At 39.2% G+C, this 26,787-nt stretch overlaps 1 pseudogene; it reads left to right on the top strand.

Annotated features, from left to right (window-relative positions):
- The first annotated feature begins 696 nt into the window (after positions 1-696).
- On the top strand, positions 697-26,783 carry LOC123607206 (annotated as a pseudogene).
- Positions 26,784-26,787: the final 4 nt, after the last annotated feature.

Raw genomic sequence — 26,787 nt, 5'->3', positions numbered from 1 at the left:
CCAATCTCTGCCTCCATTGTCACATGGCATTCTCCTAATGTGTATGAGTCCAAATTTCTCTTATCTTATAAGGACACCAGTCATTAGATTTAGGGCCCATTCTAATCCACTATGACCTTATCTTAACTTTATTACATTTGAAAAGACCCTATTGTAAGATCACGTTAACATGTCCCAGGGGTTAGGATTTCAACTGATCTTTTCGGGGGACACAATTCAATCCACAACAGTAGTTAATGAACAACTTGGCCACATAATTTTTGGCAGGCCATCCTAGGATCAAGCTTCCAGGAAGCCCTCAGTAAATGATAGCTAATAAGGGGTGACATATTTTGGTCACATTTTTTCAGGTAAGTTTGGTGAATTTTGCATTGTTCATCAAAGATCAGAAAACTAATACAATGGAATTAGAAATCTGATAAAATAAATCCAAAGAAGGGTCTCTATAAACAGCAGTGTCTCCCAAAATTGGTTATTCGTATGCCTTACGGCTTCTAAAAAATTTTAGGTAGTAAGAGGACAATCTTTATTTTTAATCATTATGTATTTAACATGCATTAGAAGAAATATTACTAGCACTTAAAACCCACGATTTCACAAATAACATTTCTTTCAAGGTGTTTTATACAGAGCTGTCATTTAAAACAGTTAGGTGTTTGCCTTTCAGCCAGAATTGCCATCCTGCAATTCGCCAAAATGACCAACACAAAGGGCAAGAGGAGAGGCACCCCTCTCTCCAGGCCTTTTATAAAACATGGAGTTGTTTCTTGGGCCATGTTCACGGGAATCTACAGGAAAGATGATACTGTAGACAAAGGAATGGGCACTGTTCAGAAAGGAATGCCCTACACATGTAACCATGGCAAAACTGGAAGAGTCTACATTGTTACCCAGCATGCTTTTGGCATTGTTGTAAACAAACAAGTTAAGGGCAAGATTCTTGCCAAGAGAACTAATGTACATATTGAGCATATTAAGCACTGAAAGAACCAAGACAGCTTTGTGAAATGTGTGACGGAAAATGATCAGAAGAAGGAAGCCAAAGAGAAAGGTACTTGGGTTCGACGGAAGCACCAGCTTGCCCCACCCAGAGAAGCACACTTTGTGAGAACCAATGCCAACGGGTCTGAGCTGCTGCAATCCATTTCCTATGAGCTCATGGCATGGTAAGTGTTAAAATAAATAAAATAGCTCAGGACTGTGAAAATAAACAATTAGGCACGTGAGTGAATCAATTCATTAAAAAAATGACAGAAGAGTTGGTAAGTGGCTGTAGCGAAAAATACTGCAGTGGTACTTGGGTGACTCAAGTTTCGGACATGTCCTACTTCCACATGATGCTTCTTTCTTCATTCTGTCAAACCAACTAGCATCGATGGCTGTATGTCTTCACATGGATCCAATTTGCAGAATGCAAATTTTGGGAATTTCCCAGTTGGGGCATTGGACGTAAAGATGCAGTTTCTATCTTTATGTCACCTGCCTTTATTTATTTATTTATTTATTTATTTATTTATTTATTTATTTATTTATTTATTTTATTCATTTTTACTTAATATAAATTTATTGTCAAGTTGGCTTCCATACAACACCCAGTGCTCATCCCAACAAGGGCCCTCCTCAAGGCCTGTCACCCACTTTCTCCTCTCGCCCACCCCCCATCAACCCTGTTTGTTTTCTGTATTTAAGAGTCTCTTACGGTTTGCCTCCTTCCCTCTCTGTAATTTTTTTCCCCTTTCCCTTCCCCCATGGACTTCTGTTAAGTTTTTCAAGAGCCACATATGAGTGCAAACGTATGGTATCTGTCTTTCTCTGACTGACTTATGTTACTTAGCAAAATATCCTCTAACCATCAACACCCAAGAGGAGAAAGCAGGCAACAACCTCTTTGACCTCAGCTGCAGCAGTTTCTTACTGGACACATCTCCAAAGGCAAAGGAATTAAAAGCAAAAAATGAACAAGTGGGATCTCATCAAGAAAAAAAGCTTCTGCACTGCAAAGGAAACCATCAACAAAACTAAAAGGCAACTGACAGAATGGGAAAAGATATTTGCAAATGATATCGGATAAAGGGCTAGTATCCAGCTGCCTTTAAATTGATGATCACTTCTCTCAAATCCACATCTTAAATACGTTTGAAGCTCAGTATCAAAGCTTAATGATTAAACTACAATAATCAAGACTGTGTGGTAATGGCATAAGGATATACATGTAAATGAAAGGGACAGAATTAGGAATCCAGAAGACCTCCCACATTTATTGTCAAATGACTTTCAACAAGGGTGTCAAGATAATTCAATTGGGAAAGAATAGTCTTTTCAACAAATGGTACTGGGGCAATTGAATGTCCACATACAAAAGAATGAAGCTGGACATCACTTCATCTCATATACAAAAATTAACTCCTCATGTATAAGAAAAGAGTATGTTATCATGTGTGTGTGTGTGTGTTCACACAAATATTTTATTCCATTCTGGAGGTTGTCTTTTTTCTTTCTTGATGGTATCCTTTGCTATGTTTTCTCCCCACCTTTTGTTGCTTGTACTTTAGGTATCATACCTAAAGAACCATTGCCTAATACAAGGTCATGAAGATTTACACTTGTGTTTTCCTCCAAGTTTTAGTTCTCACATTTAGGTTTTTGATCTGTTTTTAGTGAAATTTTAAACATAGCATTCTCTCCATTTTGATTTATCTCAGAGGCTCTTAATTTCTCAATTTTTTTGAGATATTTATTTTGATGGAAATTTTGAGATAATAGTTTTGATGGATTTTAATAAGCTGGACAGTCTTTTTCTCTGGACACAATGAATATATCACCACACTGTTTCTAGCCTACATGGCTTCTGAGGAGAAATCAGTGATTAACCTTATCGATAATCCCTTTAAATGATGACTCACTCTTCTCTTGCTGCCTTCAAGATTCTCTGTTTGTGTCTACCTTTCAACAATTTATGTTTTACCTAGGTGTGAATCTCTTTGAGGTATCCTACTTGGATGTCCTACTTGGAGCTTATTGAACTTCCTGGATGTGTAGATAAATGTTTTTCATTAAATTTGGAAGTTTTAGCCATTATTTCTTCAGCTACTGTTTCCACTTTTACTTTTATCACTCCTTGTGGAATTCCCATTGTGTGTATATTAATATACTTGAATGTCCCTTGGGTCTCTAAGGCTCTGTTTACTTTTCTTCCTTCCTTTTCGTTTCTGTTCCCCAGACTGGATAACCTCAGTTGTCCTATCTTTAAATTCAATGATTCTTTCTTCCACCTGTTCAATTCTTCCACTGAGCCCTTGTAATGAATTTTTAAATTTCAGTTATTGTACTCTTCGAATCCAGAATTTCTACTTGGTTCTTTCTTTATATCCTCTATATCTTTATTGGTAGTCCCTATTTGGTGAGAAGTTGTTCTTCTATTTTCTTTATTTTCACAAGCATGGTTTCCTTCAGTTTTTTGAACTTATTTAAAATAGCCAGTTTAAAATGTTTATCTACTTAGTCTGGCATGTGGGGCTCCTTAGGGAGTTTAATCAATCGCTTCTTTCTTGTGTTTGAGCTATACTTTTTTTTTTTTTTTACAAGTGCACTCCTTAATTCCCATCAACAGTTTAACCCCACCCACCTCACCTCTGGTGAATCAGTTTGTTCTCTCTAGTTAAGAGGCATCTTGGTTTGCCCTTCTCGTTTTCCCTTTGTTTGCTTATTTTGTTTCTTAAATTCCATATATGAGTGAAATCATATGGGTTTTGTCTTTTTCAGACAGAGTGATTCCACTTAGCATAATACTCTCTGGCTCCACCCATGTTTTTCTAAGTGGCAAAGTTTCATTCTTTTTCATGGCTGAGTAATATTGCACTATATATATACATCTTCTTTATCCATCCATCAGTGGAGCTGAGCTATATTGGAATTGATGAGCTAGACATTTTTATTTCTTTGCATGTCTTGTAATTTTTGTTGAAAACTTGACATTAAAATAATGTATTGTAGAAACTCTGAAAACCATCATCTCCCCCCCCCCCAGGACTTGTTATTGTTGCTGATCATTGTTTATCCAGTAATGTTTCTGAACTAATTCTGTAAAATCTGCATTCTTTTCCTTATTTGGCCATCAAATTTCTGCTTAGTTAGCTTACTGATTGCTAACTTGGAAACCAAGAGGCATCCTAGTCTTTGCTAGGGACCTCCATGTGCATGTTGGGTCACATTTTAATACTCAGTCAGCCACTTGACAACTTTACCTTAGTCTTTACTTCATGCTTTGCAAGGAACATCAAGACTGGCCAGAGGTAAGAGGTTAGGACATGTAACGTAGGTCTTTCGTAAGCATTCATGCAGTCCTGGGAATGTGCACAGCCCTACCTATGTGCATGTCTTCCTAAATTCTCAGAAATATGGGAGAGTTTTCCAAAGCCTTAATAGACTCCTCATTTCCCAGTTCTTTCTATTAAGTTTTTTTTTTTTTTTGAGGGGGGAGGTGTAGCCTATTGTTTGCTGCAACCATCATCCAGTGCCTCAGGCAACCACAAAATTAAACAATCACCCCTACAGATTTTTGACAAATGTCTCAGGAAAAAGTCTTCAGTAAGGCTTTCTTCAGTGGGTGAGCTGTAAGTCAGGTGAAAGAAAGACGGCTTCATAACTGGGGTCATCCTAGGAACTATCAAACAGGTGAAATAATGCTAATTCTCTAGGAATGTGGCTGTGAGGCAACTCCGACCGTATTCTGTCTCCTTATTCTCTCAAGATTGTGGTCTGCTGGTTTTCAGTGTTACTGTAGAGCTGTGGAGAGGGAGATGGGAGGGGAGCAAGTTAAAATATAACAAAGCCCACTCTTCTTAGGAAGATTTACCTGTTTTTCTTCAACGAAGATTCTCCAGATTGCTGCAAGCCTTTGTTAGCTTTTAAAATTTTGAAAAAGTTTATTTGGACAATGCTGTCCAGTTTTCTCACTGCTTTTATAAAGAAAAGAACTTTCAAAAGTCCTTATTCATTTTCAATGACATGCCCTCTGTCTTTCTGTCTTTGTCTATAAGTGCAAGTTTGGCCTCTAACCAGCACTATGCTAAGTCGTTCCTCTTTTTTTTTTTTTTTTTTTTTTTTTTTTTTTTAATTCTGCCCCTTCTTTTTACTCTGGAAAATACCAAGTATCATAGTTGGGTAGAGACACCGGTGTCAGATTTGGTAAGTGTTGAGAAGATGAGGATCATTGAAGGGTAATGATCCTTGAGGATCATTTTTATTAATTTTGTCCCATCCCAGATGGTGATTACTCCACTTAACCGTGTTGTTATTTACACTAAAATAAAGCTGTCTACTAAAGCACATACATTAAATGACATCCATGTCCTGATGATGAGAAGAATATACATAATGAGACCATCACAGATGCTAAAGTTGAAGAATACAGGTTGAGTGGTTCCTTTCCAATCACATCAAGAAACATGGTTCCTCAGACTATCTTCACCTCACCAATAACCCACTTTTCAACTTTTACCCCATTCCCCTTCATCTGGGAGTCCTTTTTCCAAAGAAACAACATTACTGTTATTGTTTTAATCAACTGGTGAATGTTACTAAATACAGGAAATAGTCAAATATCAAAGCTCCGCTGAGATCTTAATGCTGGGCAGTTAGCTAGGTTCACTCACTAGCTCAGTGACTCATTCTTTCACCTTATCTGACAAAGTTGAATATTATTACCTGTTACGAACCTTTGAGGTCCTTGGTGCAAACTCACATTGTGAATTTTGAGTAACAAAGACCAATACTTTTACACAAACTGCAGAGACTTTTACAAATGTTTTCTCGAAAATGAAACAGCCAGTGATTCATAAGCGCAAAAGTAGAATTCACCAGCTGTTTCATATGCCCTTTCCCATCAGGCTTGACCTTTTCTTCACTGCTTCCCCAAATTCCAAATTCTTTCCTGCCTGAGGGGAAGGAAAAGCATTTTCTCCTGCCAGCGACAGACAAGATGCTGCAGAAGCAACAGCTGGCCAGAAGTGATTTTACCTTCCTGCGGAGCAAGCCAAGTCAGAGACGTGGATCATTATGTTTCTAGGTGAAAATCCCAGACTGGTAATTCTTTGGGCTTTTTTTAACTTCTTTTATTTGATGAACATTTAGCATGCCATCTCTCTATGCTCAAAGGTGTAACATTTATGTAACATAACCAGAAATATATCTGACCAAATAGAATGAAAATTATTTCGACTGAGGCTACAATATCAATATTAATATGAAACCCATGCCACAGTCCCTTAGTGCCATTAACCCATAAAAACATACACAAATTAAGGATAGTTATGGTTCTGAGGTCTCACTGGCAGTTGGGAAATGGGAATTTGTGTTGTAGCCTAAGAAATATTCCTTAAGTGATACCTAGTGTTCCAAATTTGACCAGTTTTTGGTCACTTTAAAGAATTTATTTACCACTTATTACCTCAGTATCTATGATTCAGAAACTTTGAGTATTTGGGTCTTTTTCACCTTACGGCTAAAATGTGAACAAAATTCATTTGTTGTTGTTTTTATTTTTTTTAATTTTTTACTGCTTATTTATTTTTGAGAAAGAGACAGAGGGTGAGTAGGGGAGGAGTAGAGAGAGAGGGAGACACAGAATCTGAAGCAGGCTCCAGGCTCTGAGCTGTCAGCATAGGCCCGACATGGGACTCGAACCCATGAACCGTGAGACCGTGGCCTCAGCCAAGGTCAGACGCTTAACCCACTGAACCACGCAGGCGCTCCTCATTGTTTCTTTCTTAAACCGTTGTGTTAAGTGAGGGCCCCTAACCACTATCCCAACCAGGGAGCAGCTCCAGAATTTCCCGACTGCTCAGTGAGGCTAGTTTGACCTGCTGAAGACAAAGCCACCAGTACAAGTGGTGACCGCTCCACTGGACACATTTGCCCGTCTCTGTGTATGGCCAGAAACATCTGGCAGGGACAGAAACTCACAGCCATCTTGCTCACAGTTGCAGACTGTTCCTGAACCGTCTGAATCTGGCTGGAGAGGAAGCACAAAGCAACGTCCTAGCCACTTATTTTAATTCAACAGGGAGATAAGGAAGTAATGACCTTGCTTCTAATGTGAGTTCCAAGAAAGGAGATGAATAAATTGCCTCTCCTCTATCCAGACCACTATTAATTTATACAAATACTGGTCAGTTAAATTAGATTACACTTGTAAAGTGCTTGGCTCCAGGGCCTGACACATAGTGAGGCTTACAGTAAATCTTAGTGGCAATTAATAATAAATCATATTCTGAACTAGTTAATGATATTTTGCATGCATTTAAAATTTCAACAGAGAAAATGACCTCAGTGCAAAGACACTAACACCAAGTGTTCCTTTAAACACATCAGGTATCATGTAATATTTCACATGTCTGGAGAGGCTGGGTGTTCTGCTTTTGGACATGTATGAATATCATATATGATTGTGTTTGGGAAAGACAGAAAGAACACCAGCATCTATAGAGGTGAGGGGTTGAAAGCCATATGATTATCTAATTAAAGTGATATGTGACATACCTGTTACTTATTTCCTTTGTGGACAATGTAGAGCCAATGAACCAACAACATTTGAATCTTTGAACAACCATGGAGTAAGCAATGAGATACTACTTTGTCTCAATATCCTTTGTGTAAGAACCCTAAGTGAATTTCTGTTTCGAGATTCATTTCAGAAAAATCGTTGCCTTTGTAGATTAATATATCTGCTTTCTATTTTCAGAAATCGCTTGAGTCACTTGTTATCTTTCTTTTGTTGCTTTAACAGCTTTATTGTTATACCTAAGTTTATCACCCAGGTGGGTAGAATCTGCTCAACCAATATATGCAATGCTAAAAACATCAACTCCTTCTGCCTTCTCCAGATGGTTTGGAGATGTCTTACCCTACCCAGTGTTTGAAATTGCCTTAGTATATAAAGGTATAAAGAATGGCATAAAATAGCATTTATAAGAGAATAATGTGGCATAATGGTAAGTTGTGCTATTCATGTTTAGAAAACCACTTTTACCAGTTATTTGCCTCTTTAGTTTCTCCATATCCATTTGTCCAAAGACAAAGGTCTTTGCTCCTACGTTTTGCTGGGTTGGTATGCCCGCCCTTTCCCCTTCTCTCTTCTGATACAAGCCAAGTCAAGTACCATATCCTTGGCAGATCTTTAACCTATAAACAGCTCATGTCAATTACTATATTACTATATTTCTATATTATATTACTATAATTCTCCCTCCACCGAGAGAGAATTGCCTGGGAGAACATGTGACTCTAGAGGGTCTCATCACAGCAAAGTGCTTTAGTGCCTAATATATGTGGTGGAAACACTGAAGAAAAGAAACTCTCTTCTCAGTAATCCTGGGGCTTTCTGGTGGCCACGTTGATACCCAAAGGAAAGAAGTTGCTGGAAATTTAATAGTGACCCTGTCTCATTGAGTCAACACTCTTGTGAGGGATACCAATGAGTCAATGAGTCATAATAACTGCTAACAGCAAATAAATACAGGGAGTTATGGGACTCCCAAGTATGGGACTCAGCAAGAGCACTGACCCAATTTAGGGAAGATCTGTCAAAGAAGACAACATCATATGGATTTTCTGTCACCTGCTCCTCAGGGGTTAAATTAAAGATGTTACATTTTTATCCTCAAACTGAGTGCACAGTGAGTAATAACGTTGACACCTAGCCATAGGTATTATCATTATAACTCTAAAACTGTAGCTTTTCCTTAAAATTCCCACCCAACAAGATGTCATACCCCATTCTATTTTAATAGCTAACTTTGCATTATTCATGATTATTGCCTCAAAAACATAGATTATCACAGCTGCTCAGCCATCATATATATAGTTTCCAACCCCACCACCCACTCCCAATCAGAATTTTGGCCATGGCCCCAGTTGGTACTGAGAGAGAACACATAAACGTTAAATACTATAACAATCTGTGGTAGAAGAGAAAAAAAAAATTAGCCACCAACAGGGCTGCAGAATTGTAACCAGGAAAACAAAAATATCTCATCCAAGTACCTATTTTTAAAAAATGATATATTCTGACACAGCAATTCTTTGATAGGTTTAGTAAACCCATCAAAAAGCTCATGGAATGAACTCAGTAAAACCTTCCTTTTAGGACTCTCTTACTGAGAAAATAGGAGAGTTGGTCAGGATTTGCACAGTAGGTTAATTATCAGAAGCCAATGAAGGACAACATGAATTTCATGTATGTATAATTTGCTGGGTGGATAACCTATTAATTTCTCTCTCTAAATGTATATATATTTTAATCACATATCAATTGTAAGAGCTGAACATTTTCAACGCTTAGTTAAAATTTTAAAACAAAGGACCAATAATATTAGATTGTTCAGCATCTGCTTTTGGGAGTTTTTCCCAACCCATGTGTCCTTTGGTTGTTAAGTACTAAAGACTTTGTGAGGAATTGCACCACAAGAGATCCAGGATGGAAGCTGTCAAGACGTCCTTCAAAACACCCTTATAAAGCCTGACTTCAGGATGAAAAACTTACAAAAACCAACAACAACAAAACCCCCCAAAAACCTAAAATGGAATTAAAAATGATGAAGCTTTCCTTGGCTAAGATATTTCAAATGCGGAGGCCTATGTGAGACATGAATCCATGAGACTAGGGCTGATGAAATGTGGTAGACAGGCTCAAGACAGTCGTTAGTGATTCTTGCCTTCTACATTTAGATCCTTGTGTAGTGCCTTCCTACGATGATAGGACTGGCCTTTTCAATCAATAGGATAATGCAATATAAAGGAGGGTGACTTCTGAGGTCAATAAAGATGTTGAGGTTTCTGTCTTGCTTTCTTTTGAATAGGGTAGTCCACGGAAAGCTAATCACCATTCTGTGAAAACACTGAAAGAGACCTCTGCAAAAGACTAAGTGGGAAGGAACTGAGGCTTCTCACTAATAGCTAACACCAACGGGCCAGCCATGTGAGGAAACCACATTGGAAGCAAGTCCTCCAGACTCAGTCAAGCCTACCAACGCGGATATGTTGATTATGACCTCATGAGATGAGCTGAATCAGAACTACTGAGCCAGGCCACTCAGGGGATTCCAGATAGACAGAAGCCATGAAATAATAAATAATTATTGTTGTTTCAAGCCACAATGGCTTGAGGTAATTTGTTATGCTATGATATATAACTAAATCACCAGGCAGTTAACCTACTCATGTCTTTTTCTCTAGACTTTACAGCTATTATTTATTTAATAATAGGGTGAATGTGTTTCTGAATATTCATCAATACTGATTACAGTTAAGAAATGAGGTCCATAATATTTTTCCAGTCGTCTACACATGTCAATCTTGAGATGTAACAGATTCCTAAGACTGAAGGCATCTGTAACTCCACTCAGTACCTATCCAGTACACAATTGGCATAGTGGACAAATTGCCCATCTACTCTATTTCCATGCAATTGTTTGTAAAAAGATGCTCACACTTATCCATGTATGCAGTATGTTTCTCTGCACCTTGACCTTCATAGAATTATTAATCAGAAAAATTGATACAGATCATAAATATCTTCAATTTCAGCCCCCTCTTCAACATGCCAGCTGTAAGTTCTTCAGGCTAAGTCATAACACTTTCAGGGACAGGAATTCATTATTTATCGCCATCTATTGAAAAACTCAAATAAATTTATTCAAACAAAATCTCTCTCTCTCCCTCTGAATTCCAAATACTAGCCTTAGACACTGAGTAAGTCATATGCCACTCCATCAGTCTTTCAGATATCTGCAGAAAATAGTATCTTCTGTGTGAGATCTCACTTACATAGGATGAACGTATCCAGCTCCTACTATTTCCCTTAAGACATGACTGATCCCCTGATATCCACGATGCTTTCCTCTGAACTTGCCCCAGTTTCTCTTACAATCAGAGCCCATGATCCAGCAGCCTACAGGCCTGTAGATGCTGTTTTGTTCTGTTTTGTTTTGTTTTCAGACATTTGTTTCTGGATGCTTTTGGACGTAGCTTGCCATCTTCGGTTACCACAAATCCCACAACTTCTTGCTGTCTTATAGCTCAGTTCCTGTCACCCATTCTTACCTATCTGAGTCATGTCTCCCAGAACACAATACTCCTGACTTAGGAGTTAAAACTTCGGCAGCTCCCGTTCCATATGCCACAGGTGGAGATAATTTAGAAAGCTGCTCCTGGTTATTAGCGGGAAGAAATCGGTGTCATCACCTTCTCGCCTCATTCTTAACCATATCAAGTTAATACCTACTAAGCATCTCCTGAAGGTCTCAGACCAGGAGTTGTGTTAATAACACAGAAGACAGGGGTGCCTGGGTGGCTCAGTCAGTTGAGTGTCTGACTCTTGATTTCAGCTCAGGTCATGGTCTCATGGTTTATGAGATCCAGCCTTGTGTGGGGCTCTGCACTGAGAGCACGGAGCCTGCTTGTGCTTGTGATTCTCCCTCTCCCTCTCTCTCTCCGCCCCGCCCCCATTCACGCCCTCTCTCTCTCTTCCTCTCAAAATAAAATAAACATTTAAAAAATAATAATACAGAAGACAGAACACTAGTTAGTTCACTCCTCAAGGCCAGGACCTGTACCTCTTATCCACCCCCTAGTCCCCTCCCTGCATGAACCTAGCACGTAATGATTACTCAGCACACGTGATTAAAGGGAAGAAAGCAGAAACGTAGGTGAGGACAACAACGCCCAAATCTCAATTGGCAAAAGACAAGCAAGAACTACGTGGGAAATCTAAACGGGAAAAAGATGTCTACCCCTTCGTATATCCAAATGGAGGGGCCATAGAATGGGGATAAATTCCTCACTGGGCAATTGTTGGTCCGTTTGGTCTACCCCATAAGCCTCATTGGAGCATGACCATTTTGGGGGTGTTTAATCAGTGCCTGGCAATAGCTAACTCTGATTTTGCTTCCCTGTACTGGCAACCTTAAGGACTAGAAGATATTTTTTTGCTGTTTACTGCATGATTTACTGATGGTATAAATTTCAGAGAGTTAGATCTAAGGTCTTTTTACCTTTCTACTAAAGAAAAAGTTATAGTGGGTCAGAAAACATAGGCAGTGAGTTGTTCTCAGTAAGAAATATTAAAGGGAAATAAATAATACATGGCACCCCTCAAGAGGTCTATCTTTATTGTTTGTTCCATGGTACACACATCCTTGCAAGCCTCAAGTAGAATAATTACTTCTCTAAATAGCAGCCGAAGGGGGGGACAAAAACCAGCACACAATAGCACTCGACTTTTAATTCCACTGGCAGCTAGAACACCATTAAACTGTACTTCAAGTCTTTGAAGTGCTAAAAAGTTCACTCAGAAAATATAATATGGCCATGTATCCGACTTAATAGCTAACGCGGTCCCCTCTCTCTCCAGTTGAGAAGAACATTCAAACTACAGCAGAGCGGTGTCAGAAACTTTCAAAACCCAAAGCATAGTAGCAAGTCTTTTGGACCAGTTAAAAAGAATGTGGAAATCATAACCTCTTCCCACTTCACTGCCTCTATCCAATCATATTAGACACGCTTGAGAGGCAGTAGAGATTGCTGGTTAACAGTACGGGCTTTCTCTGCACTCAGAGAGACCTCAGCTTGCCACCTAGTCTGAAGCCTGCAAACCATTGTCTGGTTCAACCACCTGATTTCGGTGACACTCAGTTTTCTCCTCTAAAAATGGAAGTGATCGTAGTACTTACCTCATAAAGTTCTTCTTTTTTTTTTTTTAAGTTTATTCATTTTTGAGAGACAGAGAGGACAGAGCACGAGTGGGGGAGGGGCAGAGAGAAAGGGAGACACAGAAGCAGGTTCCAGGTTCCGAGCTGTCAGCACAGAGCCCGACACAAGGCTCAAAACAACAAATCATGAGATCATGATCTGAGTCAAAGTTGCATGCTTAACTGACTGAGCCACCCAGGTGCTCACCTCATAAAATTCTTAAAAGAGTAAAAGCAGTGATATATGGTAATCATTATCACTCTGAGTTCTCTATTTACTGAGCGCTTACTATGTGCCAGGCTCAAAGCTAAGGGGGTACATTATCCACACTGATCCTGACAGTGGTGTTTCCCTTTCCCTACAACTTTACAGAGAATACTCAAGAGGAAGCAAATTTGGGGGAGAATAATACTCAATTGCATTTGGGACAGGTTGAGTTTGAAATATCAGCAGGCCATTGGAGGAGAAAACATGGCCTCCACATCTCTGAACCACATCCCCAGGTGCTCTCCGGATAAAACCACGCTGAATTTTAGACTATTCCCACTTGCCAATAACAGCTGTAGGAATGAGTTCATGTTCTAAATATAACCTAACAATACTGTATGTAGTGGCTCAAGGCGTTTACCTAGGGTTGTATCACCTATTTAGGCAGCTACATTATATAAGCTGTCCTTGTCACCTAAGTCCTCTATTTTTTTTCTGCCCTCCTGAGGAGACTTTAATCCAAATCATCCTGTTATCATTCTTGGATGTTTGATACCTCTGAACATTAATTGTCATCAGAATTAATCTTAAAGGAATTCTTTACCTTTTAGCTTGTCACGTTAGATGTTCATTTTCACTTTGGCATTCTTCACATTAGCTCTCTCTCCTTACTTCAGGACAACCACTATATCATAAGGAGACTTTTGTGACGGACTTGAAGCAAAACAAAACCAAATAAGACAAAACCCTCTTCACTCTGTGGAAAGAATATGGAGACACATTTCTAATGCCAGCTGGAGTCCAGTGCTCTGAACCTGACCTGTCCATACTATTTCTAACATCCAGAGTATAGCAACTGACATACTGTTTACATCCAGCTCCAATATGGAACATTGGCACCTCCATCCCGCCGGTGCCTTAGTTCTCAGGCCATGAAAGAAAATGTACAGCACAAGAAATGTTAGCAACTTAGAAGCGACAATTTATACTGGCTAGAAAAGGCACGTAGTTCTACAACAAGCTATCAGGCACTCCCTTATTTTGAAAATCAAACTTTCTGTACAAAGTGATGCTCAGTTTCTGCAGCTGGAAATTCTTAACTAAAAGCAGATTTCACTATCAAGTTGGTAAGTCATTCCTGTGCAAGTTGAACCTTGTACAATTAACTATTTTACTTTGGATGTGGCTATATTCTCTGATATTAAATACATATCCCTTTGTTTCCTATATTCTGACACAAGAAATGAAGCAGAAAGATACATCAAGAGCGATGAGGAGAAACTTCCTATTCATCCAAAATTTTCATGGGAAATGTGAAAAGCCAATAGCGTTCATATGGAAAGAATTATTTCCATTTTCTACAGGATCACAAGGTAGTATGTTTGTAGCTATATACAAGGACTAAAATTATTTAAAATAGTTAACCACATAGCCCACTAGATATTGAGAAATAAAGCTATGAAAGGGTTATAAACAGGTATTGGATGCAAAGTTTAATCACTAAAGTTACATACAGAACATACCAAAGTCCTTTTTAAACTTAGAGTGAAAACAAATGCCTAGGGCCTTGGTTATAAACTAAGAATTTCAGAGAAAAATATTTACCATGAGGGACTATTATGTGTTGGTTATATATATTTTAGAGATTTACATGGACTTCTAAACGTTTTATTGGCTCATTCCCTAACAACATGTGGAAAAGAGAATCTGACAAATCCTGATTTATTTTTTAAAATATTTTTTTCCAAAACCTATTGTTTGTAAAATTTTTCTAGGATCGTTTTCCTAAAAATTACATGGGCCACATCCTTCCACTTCCTGTAAGCTTAGTGGATAATAGCAGGGTTTGATTCTCAGTCCCATCTAGGTTTGATTCTATAGCTTCTTAACTATGTAATCTTTCATTCATTACTTAAATTCTCTGAGCCTCAGTTTCCTAATCTGTAAAATGAAGATTGAAATGCTCTTAGAAGAACATTCACAATGTTTTAATAAGGAAAGTCAACTCCTTTTCCTTCCCTTTTTTTTTTTTTTTTATGAAATTGGAAGATTAATTCTAAGAATTTCTTTTCACCTTCTGGCATGGTTTCAAGTTTATGTTCCTGATTTTCAAGACAAGACATCTTTCTTGTGGTTGCTAACAATTTGTGTTATGAGTTTGACTCCTTCCTGTCAACTGTGAAAGAATAAGAAGAGAAAACATTTGCAAAAAGAGTAAGAAGGCGGAGAAGGAGGAGGCAGCAAAGGGATCAAAGGAAAGTGGAAGAATTACTTAAAAAATTTTTTAAAGTAGGCTAGAATCTGGGAGGCTAGAATCTGATCCTAGGAACAACTTCCTTAAAAGATTGAAGATCACCTACCCAGAAGGATCCAGGTACGCAAACTCATGGAATGATCAGATCACTTGGAGTGGCACTGTTCACACAAACTAGTGGGTCACAGACATGATCTGTCACCCTCATCACTAATTACCCAGCTATCACTGAAGGAAGAACTTGTAAGGTAATCTTCCCTTGAAAGCAAAACAAATAAAGCATCGCCTATAAACACCTAGCAGGAGTGATATGTATTTATGGTAAAACACTTGGTACATTTCAATTCTTTGGGCCCAGTGAACCTCCATGAACATACCTCTCAATTACGTAGGAATCTGTATGTTCCTCCAATGGTGATGAGACTTTGGAAATTAATTAGGGTGATGATGGAGAAGTTACTGTGCTTGCAGGGTAGGTAAGTTAAACTGAATAAACCCAAGATTCTCATGCTGGATCAATGATTACACATTACATATTATTTCCTGCCTCGCTGCGTTCTTAGATTAAGTGAAATGACTTATGTGAAATTCTTAGTATTGTGAGGATTCAAAATGGTAGCTACTTTCATCATCAATATCATAGTAGCTAGCAGTGCCTCCTTGTGTTATCAGGACCTTAGACAGCTTCGGCAGAGATCAGAGAGGAGGGATAAATGGTGGAATAGAGTCGGGAACTTTATAAGAGGTAACCTTGGTCATCAGAAGCTGCCAGAAAATACAGGAGAGAACACGAGGTCATTACAAGAAAACCTGTCTCAGAATTTTACATTTTTTGACCTGGAAACAGCCTTGGGATTATCTAATTCCAATTATTCATATGCAATCACCTCTAGCTACAGATACACAAACACCGATGGGAAGTTAAGTTTCTACAGATATGTTTTCAATAACTGATCACCTAAAATAAGGTGTATGAGAGATATTCCTGACTTTCACTAGCCCATGTCTGAAGATTTTGCTCTCAAGAGTCAATGCCATTGAACAGTTGTTTTTTTTTTTTTTTTGAAATCAAAATATATTAATCAAGACTTGTCTGAATTGCAAATGAACCCCCATTGAAATTCAATGAAGTAGGAATTTCCTGGCTGACCTGAATGCAATGACTAGAAGACCTTCAAGCAAGAAAGAATTCAGCTGCTCAACAACATCATCAGGACTTAGTTTTTCTCTGTGATCTTCAATTCCTCTGGGTCCTCTTCTCTTGGGTAGTTTCTGTCTTTTGAATAAGAGTCAATGCAGGAGACCTAGTTGAAGAATGACTTTCTCTTCACAACAATCAGATCCAAAATTCCAAGACTGGGTGTCTTTGCCTATCCTGGGTCTTGTGCTACATCTCTGAGTCTATGTTGATTGCCCTGGCCTGGGTCACATGGCCACTCCTGGAGATAAAAAAGTAGTCCATCCTCACACAAATCAAATGTATGAGACTAGGAGGTTATTCCCCAGAATAAATTGGGATATTGTTAGGAGAGAAAAAAAAATGCATGTAAGGCAAACAAAAACAACAGATGCCTACTAAAGCCACTTTTATGAGAATACAGAGTGTCAGGATAGACAAAATCCAAGTATAAATTCAAAGTTCTTCAGTACACATTATTATTGTTTTCAGAGAATAGGCAACTATCCAACTCTTAAAACACTTCTGCAGAATGCAAAAGGTCAGAGAGATACAGACTTTTGGCTCTCATCTCTTTTCATAGACTTACAAATACTAAATCAAGCATTTACAGTTAAATTGTGGTTCCCTCATCATCTTAATGACCAGTTTTATGCAATCAGATTGGTCATTTAATCGATTCTATTAAGTTTGAAAGACAACCCCAAACATCAAATTGACCTCTCAGTCTAGGATTTTCTTAAGTCCTAGACAATGTCTCCTTCATTCTCATTTACAGTTTTCACATCTATTGTTTTCTTCTACTTTCTTCTTTTCTACGTTTCCCATATAAACTCTGACTCCGCTTGAAATTCACACAGCAGACCAATGAATTCAACTTCCTATTTTCCTTTACTTTCTCGGAGTCTCCTAAAGGTATCTTGATTAAATTATACTCTGCTCCATTTATTTAACAAATATCTGTGTTCCAGGAAGGATTCTAGGTGCCTGGGTCACAGCCACAGACAAGTCAGACAAGATTGCTGTTCTCATAGAATTCACATTCTAGTGCTGAAAACAGGCAAACTTACCACCTACTTGTGATTCCTTGCCTGCTGTTATCCACCATGAACCGTGGTTGTCATGAACCGTGGGTAGCTTTTCAAACACATTATTTGTTATAAACTTCCCAACTCATCGTGGAAGGTAGACCAACTTCCACTAACCTCATTTTACAGATATTATTCAACAGAGAGGTAAAGTGAGATCATTAATTTAATCATTCTAGGATCTCCTAAACCTCTACCTTAAAAAATGCCAGATACTATTTTGGGCTTTGGAACAATAACGTTGACTTCGGCATTATCCGCATGCGTCTAGTGAGGGACACTGATAACTATAATCACAACTAAAAAAAAAACCAAAACGAAACAACAACCACAAAAAACCTATGAAATCAAGTAGCAAGTAGGTGGCAGACCTAAAATAGTGGACAGCATTTCAGACGTGAGTCTGTTATTCTCACAAAAGTGTAACTCTCCCTGCAAATGATCACTTGACCAAAACCCATATGAGGGTGAAGCACCAGCACCTAAAGCTATTCTTACCGTAGCACCTGCTACACAGATCAGGCCTAAAAAAGAATTCTATAATCCCCGATCATGACAATACCTCTACTTCACAAGAAAATCCACTGACTCCACCTCCAGTCACTTCTACTGTTCAACATCTACTGAAGGTCTTCATGAATGCAATGGGTAAGATCAGATGGATGGGCTAGGACAGGAGGTGACAACCCAGCTTGCCTCTCAGGGCAGCCTGGCTCCAGAAATAAAGCTCCTAAACATTCTGCTATTGTGCCTTTACAAAGAAGACTTTAATACAGGGAAAATACAATTTGCAAAAGAAAAAACAAAATTCACCCAAATGAAAAGCTTACGAATAACTTAAGATTGATATAGGGGCACCTGGCTGAGTTGGTTAAGCATCCAACTCTTGATGTCCACTCAGGTCAGGATTTCATGGTTCATGACATCGAGCCCCACATCAGGCTCTGTGCTGACAGTGTGAAGTCTGCTTGGGATTCTCTCTGTCTCCCTCTCTCTGTCTGTCCCTCCTCTGCTCGTGCTCTCTCTCTCTCTCTCAAAATAAATAAATAAATTTTTAAAAGATTAATATAAAGAAGCAACAGGATATGGATATTTTTTAACACATACAAAAATAGGAAACAGTATTCAGAAAAAATTAGAAATTCTACAAATGAGTTAGAAAAAAAAATGAGCCAATGATACAAACAGGCAAATTAGAAACCCAACAGCCACAAACACACATACGCACAGTTCAACTTCAAGTAGCAACCTAAGTATTACAAATGAAAGTAATGACAGCATAGTATTTCATACACTCAAATAGGGTGAAAAATGTCTGACTTCATAAAGTGCTGATAACAGTGTATGCTTCTGGAACGAACTGAGTTGCTGCAACAACTTTTGAGAACAATTTGGCAACATATCAGTAATTTCTAAAAAGGACATAATCTACAACCCAACAGTTCCGTTCCTAAGTATATACCTTACAAAAATTCTTGCACTTGTATCCCAGAAAACTGTTTGAGAATGTTTACACCAGCAATCATGAAATTGTATTATAAAAACCTACACATCTTCCAATAGTAGAATAGATAATTTAGGGGGAGTGCAGTTGAATTTGAAAGGAAATAGCTATACCTATAACATGCAGCACAGATATTAAAAACATAATGCCATGTGAAAAAAGTGTGCATACAGCACATTATACTTTCTGAATCTTTTGCGGACCCAAACAGTATTATATATATTATTTAGAAATAGAATAGAGAAAATAGAAAAAAAGATTCTAGAAATAGAAAACAATGACTCCAAGTATGCCTCCCTAAGTTAGGAGTCAGTGGGAGATGAAAAGGGAATATGGAGGGGTAAAAGGAATGTCAACATTGCCTGTTCTGTTTCTTTTACATTAAAAAATGTGAAATAAGACTGACAAAAGGAAGTCTTTATCGATGTCAATATCCCAGTGTTTTTATATAGTTTTCTATGCTTTAAATTTTCAGTATTTCTCAAAATTAAAAAAAAAAAACTCTCTGTATTTGCTACTTTATGGTTCCAGATGCCAAGATGAGCATAATGGTAAATTAATGGGGCTCTGGATTAGAACCACTTGGATTCCAATGTCAGCCTTGTTATGTATGTGGGTAAGCTACTTAACTGCTCTCTGCTACAGTGTCTCCATGTGTAAAAGGGGGAAAGCAAAATCATCTTGAGTGTGGGGATATTGAGGGAAACAAGTGAAATGGCACATGTAAAACACTTCTTAGCACCAAGATTGGCACCGATAGTTACTTTCGTGATGACTAGTGGTAGGGAAAGCTGGCTGGGAGCGACGGTACTCCAGGAATCTACCGCTGAGCCAGAGTCCTTGCCTGCCTGCCATGTCGGGCTTCCAGCCCAGAAGAGAGGTCACATCTCATTCATGCATCTTCCATGGTGCCCTATCCATACTTAACTGAAAAATTACAACTCAGACAATTAAAAGTGCAAGGCAAAAATAGGATCTCCAAACAAAGAAATCATTAACATATCTTAGCATTTTCTTTCCTTGATCTTTCTCGTTCATTTCTTTATTTAATAAATATTCACAGAAAGCCTAGCACATACGAGTGCGATTTGAAATGGGGTCCACAGTTCAGCCAAAGGCTCACAGAAGCAGCATTTGTTTAACAAGATCCCAGCTGATACATATTCAATTTAAACTTGCCTAAATCAACTAATGTTTTTCTTTGTTTGTTTGTTTGGTTGGTGTGTGTGTGTGTGTTTACGTGTGTGTGGAATGCTTGGGTTTAAATCTTTGTTCTATTATTACTAACTATTGGACTTTTACCATGTGATACGGCTTGCCTGAGTCTGCTTTCTCATCTGCAGTTGGGAATGTAAGCCCCTATCTCACATTCGCTGTTAAGAACTAAAAAATTAGTTCTGCCTAGAAGCACTTGGCATAGCCATGTGACATAACCCCCGATGGTGTTAGTTTTGTTATTAAGTTAAAGTCTGAAAGAAATAACAATCAGCCAAATGAAAACATGGAAAGGAGGGGAAGGATCTCTATCATTAGGGGCTGAGGCAAAATGGTTCCAGGAGAAGCAATGGTGAAAAATTAATTAGGGCAGGGTGGAGGAATGATTAAAAACAAAACAAAACAAAACAAAAACAAAAAACCTTTGCTCTACATTAATTCTGAAATCGATTTCTAGCTATAATACATCATTACTTCTGTTCTAGAACTTAATGCAACTAAACTTTTCTTCTTCATTCCATAAAGATGCACTTTTGATGGTAGTGATGGTTTGTTATGGTGTTTATCCTGTATTTCATGTTTTGTTTTTAAAGGCTTCAACTAGAAAAATCCATGCATGTGCACGGTGCAGGTTTTCTGCTCATGATGGAGCAATACCAGGCTTAAAAGAGAAGCACCGGACAGAGTCCTACATCCCTTGCTAGGGGCTCTCTCCCCACCCCTGCCACTCATGATGTTCTGTTTATGATGTTCTGGTTCCCAGGAGGATTTAAGACATGTGCCCTCTCACTCTCACCAGATCATCTTCCACACTTACCCTGCTGCATCCCCTACTATGCAAAGTGGAAAGAGGGAGATTTTTAAAATAACATTTCTAATGTTATCATACCATTTAAAACCCTCAATAGTTGCCCAGCTTTTCAAATGTGGGTGCCTATAAAGATGGAACATTCATGAGCTTAGCTTGCCAGGCAGGAATTGCACAGAGTTCCCTTTCATCCTCCCTGTAGTCATCACCTGGCTTCAGTCCCTCCCACACACCATGACCGCTCTGGCCCATGCAACTTTCCACATGGTCAGCTTTCTGAGAGACTGCTCACCCAGCACCTGCAGCAGCCCAACTCAGCCCCACAGAATCCGCTCCAAACACAGGGTCTCCAGTGAAGCTGCCATAACACATGCCTGGCCAACTTTAGCCAGATATTTTAGCTGGATACTCTCAGAGTACCATCTTGCTTTCCTTCAGAACACTACCTTAGTTGTGGGGCTTCCATATTCTACTGTCCGGTGTGTTTTCAGGGTTTTTTCTTCTAGCTTGTGAGAGTCTCCCTCACTTTTTCCTACATTCAAATGCTTCTTCATATAGTTCATCCAGTGTGTGGAGTATGTTACAACTGGAGGATTTCTTGTTATCCTGGGACTTAATATCACAAGAAATGTAACATACTCTACACCAGAATGTAAATGTGTACTTATTCCATTATTTAAGAAAACTTGTCCATTTCACCCTAGTGCATGGCAACGTCTGTGTTTGACTCATCACTGTCATCAGTTTTGTTGCGAGCGCCCCGCACAGAGTAGGTACTCAGAAAAAATTTGTTGAATGAATGAACAGATCAGAGCTTGAGGGTAGGGGGATATATCTTGGAGCGTCTTGCTGAATAACAGGCTGATAAAATCCAACCAAAGGCGATATGACAAATTCCAAGATGTCCCACATTCTTCCAGGCACTTCAGATGAAAGCCTCAGAGTCTTTGATCACCAGAAAATGTGGCTCTCCTACTAGTCTAATGTCGTTAATCTTTAATGCATTTTCACTCCATCCATCCTACACTTAAGTTTCCATATTCTTCATTAATTCTGACATCAGCAGGCTGAATTCCTCTGAGGCCCAAGGCACTAGAGCTCTCCCTTCAAATACCAAAGGCACATTTTTTTAAAAGACAGGCATAATTTTTGCCCACAAGATTTTGTGTAACAATATTACCAATTAGCCTCTTGTGCCGTCCAAATAAATTGCCTACTAGTCATCACTTTAAGGGATTAATTGACCATGCAAATACTGAGAGGCATAAAATTCTGCTGCCAAACAGAGACCTAGTTAAGGCCTTTGTAAGTATTTGTCCTTGGGAGCAAACTCCCTTATATTTTAATCATATTGTATTATTTGAGTAAAACTTACAAAGTTCACTTAAGGTTTTGTTTTTTTTTTTTTTTTCCCTAGGATCATCCTCAATTCATTTGTTCTTTGGCAGAATAGAATTGGCCAGACTTTTTTCAGACATTGTACACAAAGCAGGCAGGATGCTAGAAGGTAATGTTAGAATTCCAGCTGGTTTTCCATACCTCTCATTGTACCTCGGAGAGATCAACCATGGCAGAATTCCACCTGACTTATCTGAGCTATGGATAGAGTCAGAATATTGGTAACGGGAGGTTTCTTAAAGGTCATCTAAGTTCAATGAGAGGTTGGGGAAATAGATAAGTAAGAGCCTATTAGAAAGGGTCTCACCAGGGATCATGAGAAACTTAACAGGAACCCATGGGAGAGTGGAAGGAAAAAAAAAGAGAGCGAGGTTAGAGTGGGAGAGAGCCAAAGCATAAGAGACTCTTAAAAACTGAGAATAAAGTAAGGGCTGATGGGTGGTGGGAGGGAGGGAAGGGTGGGTGATGGGTATTGAAGAGGGCATCTTTTGGGATGAGCACTGGGTGTTGTATGGAAACCGATTTGACGATAAATTTCATATATTTAAAAAAAAAAAAGAAAGGGTCTCACCAGGAAATAAATGGCACAGTCCAAATAGAATAATGGGGATAGTTTTACTAAAGAAAATGTTTACAAGGGTATAAGAAAATGGTAAAAGCTGTGAGAGTGCCCTGATGTTAGGGCCAACAGAGTTGTCACCGCCCCTTTGCTGGAAGGGGTCAAAAGAGAGAATAGTTACAAGAACTTGGAAAGAAAGAGACATATGAAGAGGGCCCACTTCGAAGGAGCTATGATCTTTGGTCAAAGAGAAAGCCAGTCCAAAATGATCCCTTAAGTAAGGAGACAAGGAAATAAAATAGACCAGCCTCCCTCTCCTTGCCTCCTCCCACATTCCACCACAGCTTCCCATTGGCTCCTCTCAACAGGAAGCTAGATATCAAGGGAGTTCACCAAGGCAGTTCACAGAGCTTGGCCTCCTGAGACTAAAGCATGACTAAGAAAAAAAGTTGAGTGCACATCTAGAGGGTAAAACAGGAGATATCCAATATAGCAGATGCATCAAGGGAAGACTCTTAAAACCGTAGATTCCAGGGCCACAGCCCACACTTACTGAATCAGAGTCATAGCAAAATTCAAAGGCACATGAATTTTGGGAAAACTGCCATAGGCAATGATGATGCATACTTATGGTTAAGAATAGCTGACATTTTTAGTTTAAAACCCTAATTTTAACCTTTATTTCACAGCTCTTGGTAGCCCAGGAAAATTAACGATTTTGGTGCTGCAAATTTGTCTTTGCACCACAAACATCAATTTTCATCAACTATCCAAGGGAATGGGGCTATTTAGGGACCCAAGCTTTCAACCTGGGTAGATATCCACCCTGTTCACATGGTTTTTGCTATGCCAGTGGTTAAACTATTTAATTACCTATTAGTTGGCAAATAGCCATTGCTCTAAGCTCCCAAGTATCCAACCTCTACGCGAGCTGTCCAGAACTTCTTCAATACAGCCACTAAAGTGTTAACACCCCAGGATCCAGTCTGATTAGATGTTTTGAATACCACATCTCAGTTTTCAACTAACTTACTCTCCTTTTCCACCATACTTTACCTCTTAACCAGGAATGCTCACGTGTCAATCTGATGACTCTCTGGCAGATTTATTAATAAACCCAACAGCCAAAGACTATTTTTGATGAGACACAGAAACCTACTAGGCAGCTGAATGCTTTGTGCCTAAATTAACACCATTGTGCATTTTCCCTGTACCAGTTTTCTTTTTTTTTTTTTAATTTTTTTTTTCCCAACGTTTATTTATTTTTGGGACAGAGAGAGACAGAGCATGAACGGGGGAGGGGCAGAGAGAGAGGGAGACACAGAATCGGAAACAGGCTCCAGGCTCTGAGCCATCAGCCCAGAGCCCGACGCGGGGCTCGAACTCACGGACCACGAGATCGTGACCTGGCTGAAGTCAGACGCTTAACCGACTGCGCCACCCAGGCGCCCCCCTGTACCAGTTTTCAACACTGAACCCAATAACTGTTAACCTTAAATCCAAGAACTGGAGGAGCATAAACCCAAAAGAATGGCATTTGCAGTCAAAGTCTTGCATTCAAATTCAGTTCTGTTACAACCAGGTGGTTGACCTTGGTCTGGATATTTAGAGTCTGGGTCTCAGTTTTCTTATCATTTCAGGATTTAAAAACAAAACATGGGTGACCAGGTGGCTCAGTCGGTTAAGCGCCTGACTCTTGAGACTGGCTCAGGGCATGATCTCACGGTTCATGAGTTCCAAGTCCCGCATCAGGCTCTGTGCTTGACAGCATAGAGCCTGCTTGGAATTTTCTGTCTCCCTCTCTCTCTTCCCTGCATTCTCTATCTCTTTCAAAATAAATTTTTTAAAATTCTAACTTTAAAAAGCAAACAAAAAGCTTACTCCCAATGTTGCTGGACAAAATACCCTAAGTGAAAACAGACCTCATGTTTTGATTGTTCAGTTAGTAAGACCAAAGAAAGCAAGGGGAAAAAAAGGAGAGGAAAAGTTAAAATGAACAAAAAAATAATAATGACAACACATTCCAGCGTGTTATCACATAAGTAACAAAACACCTACCACATATGACTATTATGTTTTACTGAGAGGAGAGTAGTGACTTTGCACACATTTAGTGCTCACGTAAGTCCTAGCAGCTAGCGTTTTTAAAGGCAGAGCACTAAAGTAGAGATGAAGCTCTGAAATAACATCTGTAAGAGCACACAACAGCAGAAACCATCTCCCAGGTAATTTCTTGGCCTCCCAAGTGATGTACCAACCTGCTAGTTAAGACAATAAAATCATTAGCTTATGGTCCCCTTATTATAAACAAGACCTTTAAAATCACTTACCGACCAATCACTTACATCTGATTTCAGAAAAAAAAGAAAATTACAAAGTATTGATTTAAAAAAAAAATTTTTTTTTAACATTTATTTATTTTTGAGACAGAGAGAGACAAAGCATGAACGGGGGAGGGTCAGAGAGAAAGGGAGACACAGAATCTGAAACAGGCTCCAGGCTCTGAGCAGTCAGCAGAGAGCCCGACACGGGGCTCGAACTCACGGACAGTGAGATCGTGACCTGAGCCGAAGTCGGACTCTTTTTTTTTTTTTTTTTTTCAACATTTATTTTATTTTGGGACAGAGAGAGACAGAGCATGAACGGGGGAGGGGCAGAGAGAGAGGGAGACACAGTATCGGAAACAGGCTCCAGGCTCTGAGCCATCAGCCCAGAGCCCGACGCGGGGCTCGAACTCACGGACCGCGAGATCGTGACCTGGCTGAAGTCGGACGCTTAACCGACTGCGCCACCCAGGCGCCCCCGAAGTCGGACTCTTAACCGACTGAGCCACCCAGGTGCCTCACAAAGTATTGATTTTTAAGGGGAGACCCTTATGAAACTGCTGTATAAAGAAGGGTCCATTTTCTTAGGACTTCTCCATTTATCTGGATTGGCTAAATTCTAGATTTCTAATATGCCAGAAAGAGTGAGTCATGTAAGTGCTTCAGGGATTTGTAAAAAAAAAAAAAAAAAAGTAACAAGCTATTGATTTCTCTTTCTGTAAGACTTTGTTTACATGTTTATTAACATGACCGGCATCAAAGTAACTCATGGCTCAGGAATTTTAGCTGTAACAAGAAAAAGAAAGCACTTTCTCGGGAGAATGAAGGCTTAATCACATAATTTGGGGCCCTTTCAACTCCATTCCATCCCCAAAATATGTAGATTTGATCTTCAACCCCCAACACATCTGGGAAAATAGCCTCAGGGGATCTAATATGGTCCTATTCAATAAAGACCACTATGGGGACAAGAAAGAAGTACACTTCACGGACTGTCAAGTACAGAATCAGGGGAATGTTCTTTTTTTTTAAGTCAGTGCTTTTCTGTTTATGAAAAGACATTGACTTTGTTTCCTGTTTCACAGGTTGTAGAAAATGCATCGCTATAACTCATTTTCCCCTAATCCAGGGCTCTAGATCTTCAAGAGCTTTTGCCTCCTGATCTCAGGAAATCCTTACTACAGCCACACGAGGAGCGTGCTACCACTGTCCCTGCTTCCCAGAGGACTTTAGGGATTTGTCTAAGGTTGGTGGTTCTTAAGAATAGCTGCTTGTTAGAAAGGCAGAATCAGGAGCTCCGTGCTTCTCAAATCAGAAACTTGGAGGGTTGGTTTAACAAGTTCTTCAGGTGACTCTGATTCTTGGTCAAACGTTGCTTGATAAAACTTACCTGGGATCTTATTCTTCAACCAGAGCTCCTAGCCGGTGAAATGGATGAGTCCCCGAAAACCCCTCCCACAGAAATTTTGTCTCAGGGGGTCCCAGATGGAGTTAAGGACTGAACTG

Source organism: Leopardus geoffroyi, chromosome A2, assembly GCF_018350155.1.
Source record: "Leopardus geoffroyi isolate Oge1 chromosome A2, O.geoffroyi_Oge1_pat1.0, whole genome shotgun sequence".
In the NCBI taxonomy this organism is placed as follows: Eukaryota; Metazoa; Chordata; class Mammalia; order Carnivora; family Felidae; genus Leopardus; species Leopardus geoffroyi.
The sequence above is the reverse complement of the archived record's forward strand: the minus strand, read 5'-3'. Positions and strand labels throughout refer to the sequence as shown.